General features: G+C 43.0%; 1 long non-coding RNA gene across 1 annotated transcript; it reads left to right on the top strand.

The window, feature by feature from the left end:
* Positions 1-2,233: 2,233 nt before the first annotated feature.
* On the top strand, positions 2,234-8,401 carry LOC135498252 (uncharacterized). Its single transcript, XR_010449034.1, has 3 exons — positions 2,234-2,333; positions 6,561-6,621; positions 8,106-8,401. It is a non-coding gene; the product is annotated as an uncharacterized LOC135498252 (long non-coding RNA).
* The last annotated feature ends 2,149 nt before the right edge of the window (positions 8,402-10,550 follow it).

Here is a 10,550-nt window from a genome sequence, read left to right as displayed (position 1 = left end):
CTTCGACTAAGGAATCGAATTCTTCTGTTTCATTGGATGTGCCGCTCGATTCAGATGTGTCCGTTGATCCGCTGAATGCGCCTGTTGGCATTGTGCCAGAAGCTCTGGTCTCTAGTGGGACATCGCGTGTTGCTGATACTCCGCCGATTGTTACTCGCAAAGGACGCACCGTACGCGTCCCTGTGAAACTGGACCTGTAAAATCCTCATGATAGTGATTCAACGGGTTAATATGGTTAAAATAACAACAAACTGACTAACTCTGCTGTGCTGTAATCTGCAGTACATTTCATGACTGTTCATTCTGCATGTTTTGCAGCCTGTGTTTGTATTTTGTACTTTGAATGCCTGTTTTCTATACTGTTTAGAAAGTGAAGTGTTCATAACCAAAATTAAAAGATTCAGATTTGTTTCTCTTGTGTTTTCATGTTTCCTGTAAGGTATTTTCTGGTTTCCTAATATTCTCTGTTGTAAATTATGTGCATCTTGGTGATTGTTTGTGTGTCCTCTGGTATTTCTGTTGAACCAATCTGTAGTATTGCGTTCTTGTGTAAACAACTAGTACATGTATATCACAAATGTTGTATGATGCATGTCTTGGGCCTATGACTAAAAACAGTCTATTAAATGGATTGGGATTTATTATTTCTGGGATTCGGCATATGTCTACCAACACCAATACCGGTGTAACATCTGTGGTTGTTCTGGCAAAGTCATGAAGTAATAGGCCTTGTTTCAGAGATGTTATGGACATATTTATTAGGTCCTTGTCATCTGTTCTTTCTTCCGTCCGCTTCATATTTTCTTATTGATTTTGAAACCTTTTGTCCTTATATGTTAATGTTTTTGGAACAAAGAGATTGATACCCTGTTCACGTGTTAGAGCCAACAGCGATTTGTCATCTTCATACTCCATGAATCGTGTTGTTTGATGTTTATTCACAGGTACATTGTAGGTCAACTAACGATACAGCGCTGTGCGTGCGTGTACCATCTAAACCATGGGAGATATGCAGTATGGGAAAGAAGTGTATAAATATCAGCTACGCTATTAATGCCAGAGCGGTATACGTCGAATATTCTGATTCGGTGACAGAAAATGCACTTACAGTTTCGTTAAAGCAATGTCCATTGGCTAATCGTCCAGTTGCACGAATTCCCGCTTTTTGTGGCAGTCCATAAGGAGACCAAATTATAATGACGCAATGGATTGCCCCGGTCAGGGAGTCTAGCTGCGTTGTGAAACCGCTGAATGATATGAACCCTACCCTGAAGCTGCTGATGTTTTACAATATCTTTCACGCAATGCATGATTAATTAAAGGAAATATCAGAGTACAGATACGTCGTCTGTCTTTAAATTCATGATCCTATATACGGAGAGTAATGCGTCGCCGCCACACAGATAGTTCGCCAAATCCGTTTCATGTAATATTTGGAACAAGCTTATCAAATCACCTCTCTCCTATGTCTGAGGCTGAAGAGATCTAGTGACTCTAGCCTTTCACTGAGTATGTTAGATCACTCATTCCTGTTATTAATTTGGTGAATCTCCTCTGGACCTAAGAGATCAAAAACGCATAATCGTGTTTTCACGAAGGAAGAATTGTCCAACATGCCAATGTCCAAACCGCACAACCTGGGGGAAATTAATGATATAGTTTTCAAGGTAGAGGAAGTAAGCAAGACTTACGAACTTGAATAAACCAGACAAGAATCCCGGTTGACGAAATGAACCCTAGGATCCTTAACGAGATTAAGGATAAAATTCCAGAGGCGTGCATTATGCTATTCTAAATCATAGAGTCCATCACAAATGCATGTGAGGAATTCTAGTCCTAAATCCATGCCAATTCATCCAGAATACAAATCCTGGCTTCTCAAATCCGGTGTGACAGCGGATATAGTCCCCCTGGAGTCATAGTCCGGTAGCATTGTATTTGACCAATTAAGCAGCATGATCTATTGTACCGCTAACCCTAACCAAAACATTTAGCAATGCGGGCTATTGTTACACGGACTATCAGCCCTAGGACTACTATCCCTTGCACACCGGGCCCTGTCATCTAGATGCATACCTATCCTAACCACTTGAAAAATAACAAGTGAGTAGGAGTAACAGGTTGAAGTTGAAGTCGAGTGTCAATGGAATTTTGCAGACAGTGCAGTGACGAAGCAGAATTTCCAAGCATTCATGAGAGCTTTGTGCTCAATAACTCGACGCACATCCAGAATAAGCCCTACTAGACCTGGCTACAAATATTAAACCTTGCCCGAACCAACAACCATTTCAGTCGTTGGACTCCAAGCGTAGTGCAGTAGCATTTTACAAAAGGTAAGTGAATTCTGCCAAATATTATCTCATTGACATCAGCAGAGGGTAACCACGAAGGAGGGTGGTTCTCCCTGACCAAGTTGTCGCCATAAATCCATTTCTCTTAAAAAGTTAACAAACGTGTACGTCGTGGTGTGGTTGGCCGCCCACTTCAAAATCGGTTTACATTGCCGAATTGGTTTAAAAATCATCACATCCACAATGCCGTGATTGTGGCGCAAACAGTCAAGAATGCGATTATGTTAGGCACAAAATCAGCATTTAACCACCTCCATTTGAGTTTATACCCGTTACCTTTGGAGAGGTCACTGATTGCGACCTTCCTAATGCTACCTACATATATACCGGGGCCCTATGTATATCAAAATAATCTTAATCCTCAGTTATTGCCTCCTGACATCGGTGAATGATATTTGACGCAGAAGGTATGTCTGTTTTGGAGAATGGTTGAGGTATGATCGCTGGTTTAACCAAACCTTCGAGAATAGCTCGAAACACCATCCATCCTTTGGGAGGACTATAGAGTTTCATGTTCGCGCACTCGAAGTTCTTCAGCTTTGCGGAATTCTTCATTTGACTCTATATTCGTTGATCGCTCGTAAACACACCACATACTGCTTAAGATCTCATGTTTGCTGCGGCGATGGAAGCAAACTGGTCTAGTATACATGTGTTAATTTTTACGTATTGAGATTTTGGATTTGTTTCAGGGCAGTGCAGTATGGCGTGAAATGAAAAAGCGTTCCATGCTTTGTCGTAATCCGCGCAAGAGCTTTATTTCGTTCGTTTTTTTGCAGGGGGCGTAGAATGACCAAGCCCAGAGGCATTTGCATTCATTGATATTTCCACCACATGTTATTACGATTGCAATAACGCACGCAATTCATGCGACTTTGCTATTTTACACCCCACCGCTCGCCAATACACCCAGACAAACGAGTTTGTTCTGCGATTCAAGCAAACTCGCGTTCGGCGGGGACCGACCTTTACCTACACCCTTATATGGTAGTTTACCACTGAAGACGATTGCGAGAACGCACGTTCACGCCTTTGCTCTATCATGCTTCTATGCACCCAAACCGAGACCAGCAAAAGCTTTTGCTTTGCGACATCGCAAGTGGCAATGCACCATATACAATTCAGAAATAGTTATTGCATTGGAATATTTTGTAACACCTACCTTATTCCTGGACGTTGACAGGAAAATGACGATAAAGGCTCCAGCCCAACTGACAACAGTGTCAACACTCGTACAGTTTTATATGTGCTGTCATTGAGGGTGTGTTTTTCAGTCGAGGGGCGGGGGAGTTATTGAACGCTTATAATTACGTGCCTATGGTGTATACTGGTACATTGCGTCGACAGTTAAAGCAGGGACTAGTAGATTGCGGTACTTCCTTGTAAACTTCATTCTGTTCTGGTACCAATTTTTGGAATCAGCTCCTTTATTGTTCCATCGTCCAACATACAAAATGCCTCCTCATCAATGCCTTCATCTGAAAATAGATATAGTCCTAAAAGAAATGAAAATCATGCAAAAATGAAGGTTGCCATACTTTAAGCTTAATCTGGTGGTATTACGTATACTAAGTACCAGTAATTAATGACAACAGGCCAGCCAGTCAATACTGACATGCTTCCATATTCTTGGTTTGACTTTGATCAGGATTCAATTCTACAAGAAAAAGAAAAAAAACCTCAACTCCCACAAAATGGACACAAAAAACGTTGTAGTCCAAAAGCACCACCCCTTCTCAGCGGCCTACATGTAATGGAATGGTTTGCGGATTTTGGAGTATTTTCAACATCCTGTGCAAATTTTATTGTAGCACTAGCAGCCAATTTAGAATCAATAAAACAAATTTTGGAACAAAAAGATTCATCAACCACAATCATTCATCAACCACTGCTGCACACTATCTATAGCCTATGGTTGAAAAACCAGCACTTAATCTTGGTACACCCTGTTGTGAAACTTTTCAATACTATCATTATATAATACTACCAATTATGACCCCCCCCCCATTATAGAATTAACCCTAACCCTAACCCTATGCATTATAGAATTTCCATCTATCTAGGCCTACCACTCTTGTTAATGCAGGCAAGCATTGTGTTGCTGCTAGGTATCCATACCCGGAACCCTGTCAAAAGGAGAGGATCAAGCGGAGACCCTACTGAGATCCGATATATCAATTCGATGATGTACCAGGTACTGTTATTCAATGTAATCTAAGAGTACTCAATTTCGACCCGGCCATTTCATTCGATAATAACCAGTTAAAAATACAGAGTTGGTAGATAATCATAAAGACATTTAGTAGAGGACAGGAAGGATCCAAGAAAGCATCCACAGAACGAACTTCTCTTTCCAAATACATAGAATTGAATAAGCTACACTACTGAACACTGACTGGACCTGGTGGTCCTGGATGATCATATGTCTCAGGCAAACTGCACTGCAAAACTTACAACTATCAATAAGACTGCAGACAATTCAGACAATGACCCATCCAGAATGCCAGATCAAAACGTCCAGATTGAATGAACAGTCTCACGACGAGTGACCAGTCAGACCAGTAGGCCTTCTGGTCTCGGCAGTGGATTTCGACTGAATTCAATGTGGACATTTCAAAGCCTTTAGGCCTATGGTGGCCAGGCTTCATCACTAACAGGGCTATGGCCCTACATTGCATGTAGGGCCCTACATGTACATATGTACATGTATTGTAGCCTATACACTGTTGGTGGTGGGTCAGTGCATGCAAATCATGAATGAATTAACATCATCTGTTCTGAATGAAGCGTCTGTGTCCGAAGCATTTTTCAGCAAGACATTTCACGCAAGATGCATGAATTTGACACTCTGCTATATAATGAGACAACAATTTCTGCTCGCAAGTATTTGGAAAAGGAACATTTGGCAGAATAAGGTCGAAATCGATCGCATTTTAGATCAGTATAAAACGTCAACAGTTCCGGCGACTTCCTCCATCGATTTTTAACTCGATCCGAGTGCACCCTCTCGGAAATACTTCACACTTGCGTCAACTTTTTCGGCGGGAATAATCAAACTAACGAGTATCTCATTAAATGTATGTAATGCGCGAATGCTCTACTAATACTTCGGAACAAATTTTCAATAATGTTCACATAAAATTTCGTGCGACACTTTTCTTCATGGCGCGCATCGGATTATCACAAGAGCGCTGATGGGCGCGCACTTTCGCGGGCCTTTTTAAGTTGTCTTTAACTTATCACATCGCCTACAAACTTCTTGTTTTTCCAGTTTAGTGCATTCTTCATTAATAGAGTAGCCTACATGCCTATCGAACTGGTGATAAAAATGTTCTGTGCATGCGTTGTGAGAACTGAAGGAAAAAGAGAACTAAAAACAGGTTTCGAATGGTGCGCGTTTTCTTTTTTGCCTTAGGCCTATGCAAAATTGTCAAAAAAATGTCTTTTGTGCTATCGGAAACATGAAAAAAAGAATATCTACAAAAGCTATATCTTACCCTTGAACACTTTAACTAGTTCTCCCATCCCCCATGAGGCCAACGTTTCCTCAACGTCCATTTCAAAGATCAGCGAAAACGAAGTTTGGCTTTTGAAGCGGGTTGAAAATGGCGGCGATCGACGCTGGACATCTGCTGTCTGAGGGCGCATTCTGATTGGTCGAAGCTTACTACTTCAAGTGGTTAATTCACAAAATCAGTGATTCTGATTGGTTGGCTGATTTTACTACTTGAAATGGTAAAAAAGTATTCATGCTGTTTGGATTTGAAGTAGTTACTCTAACTATGAAAATAGTTATGTTAACTACTTATTGGTAAACGTATCGTTAACAACTTCAAATGGTAAATGATTTACTATTTAATTTTTGGAGTGTATACACAGAGTTATTGTGTAAATGCTTAAAACGGGATTGGCTAAAAAGACTCCGGGTCCGAGACAGTTGAAGGAGCAACGCATTGACAATAATGCATTCATCCCTAGAGACGATCGCTGCACTGTGGTGTTATCGGATTATTTATATTTCAAGTTCATAGGAATTTGGTGATGGAAACGTCAACTCAGTGTAGAGTGTGGGATATGAGAGAGCAGCAGGCAGCATGGGAATGCCCCTATATACCAAATAACTACATCGATCTTCTAACGGTGGTGTAGCGTGAGTCGTCTTTAAAATTTGCCAAGCCCAATCTTAATCATGAAATTCGTTTTTTTCAGGTCCACTCACAATTCTACTATCTGTCGTAACTGCAATCTGAGACATATCTACACCATGAAGGTAACTACATAGGCAAACACTTCTCTAAAAATCCAGTATTTATGAAAAATTAGTTTAGAAATCTCTTTACAAACTCTGTATGGAACATGGTAAACACAATGATCATCGTCGTAGATTCTGTAATAGAGCATCGTTTTTCCTCTGGGCTTTCATGGTGAAGCCAGGTGGTGGTACACACAATATCATCATGATTTCTATATATGGATCAGTTAGTTATTTCCTCTGGGTTTTCATGGTAAGACCAGCCTGAGCAGTTGAATTCAGTGTTTTTTGGCACCTTTCAGGTGCAAGGAATCGGCCAAATATGTGAACGTCTGGCAGACATCTCACTACATTAAAACTGACATGCATGCATAAAAACCCTAACGGCCAAGTTAGAAAACACCAACGCCCGACCACCAAACGACCAGCTGCACTTGAAAAATGATAGACACCCATCTTACTTGACTGCTCTCGTGAAAAGAAAAATGAAAAATATTCCTCTAGCGGGTTCGAACTGGGAATTCTCGCCACTTGATCCTTGCCGTCTTACCAACTATGCCATGAGGCCGTTGTTGTCAATGAATATATTTTTCAGTATTTCATTTCACGTACAAGCTTGAGAGAATGGCGTCTTTTGTGCCATCTGTACCATTTTCAGTTTCAAAGTGGCCTTTAAAAATTTGCCCTTTTACAATATTGGCAAAGTGAATTCATAAGATACATAATCAGGAGATGAACATGACACCCTGTGATGATTATAGGAGCACGTAGCTATTTTTCGAGTTATAAAGATGCAAAACAATTTCCCGCTTTGCTAATATTCAAACCATGCGTGAATTGAGGAACTGTCTGATTAGGTGGCATTCGATTTCCAACAATGATCGCTCAAGGTCGTAATGGCTATTTATAGTAAGACATATGAACTGATGCTCATATCTGTGCTCCACATCCAGTGCTCTGTTGGAGAATACGGTAGCGCCACTGCGGCCTACTGGTAGTCTATCTGAGGACGTTTGAAACGTGTTGGACAGGCGTTTTCAGGTATGCCTGCATGTCAGCTTTAATGTCTGTCTGCCATATACCCGATGTCCGAGCGCCTTATATCATCCTGTGGATCATTGAAACCCACACACAGCGCGAACTGTTTGACTACCGCTTATTACTACCTGTCAGCTCATGTGGTTCAGACATCTCCTCATAACATCGGACTAGCGCTCAGTAGCCACACATGTCAGATAGGGAAACTTGCAGGAATCATCTCGTGGCGGTCTTATGAATTCACCTCACACCACAGTCAATTTCGTAAATGTTTTGTCAGTCTGCATCGTGTGTGGCTCTGCACCAGACCTCTAAGTCAGATTTCTTCTAATGACAGTTACAACCACAGGATGCACTGACAGTATTATTTGGCATGTTTGGTAACTAAATTCATAATATTATTCATATCTTTTGAAGGAATCACCACACTCGGCGCATAATACAATGTATTTCATTGTTTGCAGACTGCCTATATCATAGTTGCGCTGGTGATGGCCATCGGGTTGCTCCAACCTTCGGATGCCCTGTATGGGTGCGTATTTAGTTGTGGCTCCAACACGCAAAAACGCAATGCCGCAGCAGCTCGACGATCGTTATTCAACAAATTCGAAGTGATGGAAGAGGCACGTGCAAGAAAACAAGCAGAACAATGAATGCCATATTGTACAGTGTTCGTTTCATCCACGTGAGTGCGTCACAAGAGTTCAAAATATGATGTATTACCACAATACTAAATAAATCACAAATAGTTATACCAGTCCGCACTGATTTGTTTTTATTTGCTTTTAAAACCTAGTTTTATGTATTCGGAATCATTGGATCACCATACGTCTATCCTCGAAAGCAATGAAAGGCAGCCGTTTCTTCGAGAAATAGGAGAAAACCTCTCGCTTCTTCCTAAAAGCAAATAAAGGCATCTGTTTCATTCTTGAAATGAGAGAAAAAATGTCGTTTCTTCCTCGAAAGCGATGAAAGGCTGCGTTGGTCATACGTTCGATTCTTGATAGTTACTCCTTAATGAGGTTGTGTAGTGCCATGGCCAAAAGTTCGATTCTTGATATTTAAGATTCACTCATCAATGTGGTGGTGCGGTACAGCGTGTGACACAGGATATCAAGTCGCAATCCTCTAGGCCAGCAGTTCTCTCATAGAGCAGTTGGTGCGTCGTCCGTTGACTCACCGTGTGAAACAGAATACTAAGCCAGAATCCTCTAGATCTGGGTTGTGTGTCGACTGTGGTTCCGCCGTTAGACACAGGATACCAAGCCGCCATCCTCCGGGCCAGTCTCGCAACCAGAGCAGATCTCTTAGAGAGCAGATAGAGTGTGTCGACCCTTGACTCACCGTGTGACACAGGATACCAAGCAACAATCCTCTCGGCCCGTGAGTCGACTGTGGTTCCGCCGTTAGACACAGGACACTAAGCCGCCATCCTCCGAGCCAGTCTCGCAACCAGAGCAGTTCTCTTATAGAGCCGATAGTGAGTCGACTTTGGACTCACCGTGTGACACAGGATACCAAGCCACAATCCTCCGGGCCTTTGAGTCGACTGTGGTTCCACCGTGTGACACAGGATACCAAGCTGCAATCCTCTTGGCCAGTCTCGAAACCAGAGCAGTTCTCTTATAGAGCAGATAATGTGTCGACTGTGGACCGACGTGCACCGTGTGACACAGGATTCCAAACCGGAATCCTGCAGGACACTCTGTCAACCAGAGCAATTCTCTTGTAGAGCAGATAGTGTGTCGACTGTGGTCCCACCATGTGACACAGGATACCACGCCACAATCCTCTGGGCCAGTGAGTCGACTGTGGTTCCGCCGTTAGACACGATACCAAGCCGCCATCCTCTGGGCCAGTCTGGCAACCGGAGCAGTTCTGTTGTAGAACAGATAGTGAATCAATTGTGGACTCACCGTGTGACACAGGAAAGCACGCCACTATCCTCTGGGCCAGTCTCGAAACTAGAGTAGTTCTCTTACAGAGCAGATAGTGTGTCGACTGTGGTCAAAACTGCACCGTGTGACACAGGATACCAAGCTACAATCCTCTGGGCCAGTCTCGAAACTAGAGCAGTTCTAGAGCAGATAGTGAGTCGACTGTGGTCTCACCGTGTGACACGGGATACCAAGCCACAATCATTTGGGCCAGTGAGCAGTTCTCTCGAAGAGCGATTAGTGTGTCGACTGTGGTCCCATCGTGTGACATAGGGTACCAAGCCGCAATACTGCGGGACTGTCTGACAACCAGAGCACTTATCTTGTAGAGCAGATAGTGAGTCGACTGTGGTCCCACCGTGTGACACAGGATACCAAGCCGTAATCCTGCGGGACAGTCTGGCGACGTTTGTCTATCACTGTTGACGTCCAGGCCGATCTCTGCTGGAGGGAGGTCCTCTTGGCAAGTATCGCAACCAGAGAAGTTCTCTTATTGAGCAGAGAGTGTGTCGACTTTGGACCCACCGTGTGACATAGGATACCAAGCCGAATTCCTCTAGGCCAGTGAGTCGACTGTGGTCCCACCGTGTGACACTGGATACCAACCCACAATCCTCTGGGACAGTCTCCCAACCAATGCAGTTCTCTTATAGAGCAGATAGTGAGTAAACTATGGTCCCACCGTGTGACACAGGATACCATGCCACAATCCTCTGGGCCAGTCTGGCAACCAAAGCAGTTCTCTTATAGGGCAGATAGTGAGTAAACTGTGGTCCAACCGTGTGACACAGGATCCCAAGCCGCAATCCTTTGTGCCACTGAGCAGTTCCCTCTTAGAGTGAATAGTGTGTCGACTGTGGTCCCATCGTGTGACATAGGGTACCAAGCCGCAATACTGCGGGACTGTCTGACAACCAGAGCAGTTATCTTGTAGAGCAGATAGTGAGTCGACTGTGATCCCACCATGTGACA

This window comes from Lineus longissimus, chromosome 13 (assembly GCF_910592395.1).
Source record: "Lineus longissimus chromosome 13, tnLinLong1.2, whole genome shotgun sequence".
Lineage (NCBI taxonomy): Eukaryota > Metazoa > Nemertea > Pilidiophora > Heteronemertea > Lineidae > Lineus > Lineus longissimus.
Note: the sequence above shows the minus strand (reverse complement) of the source record. Positions and strands in the feature narration are given on the sequence as shown.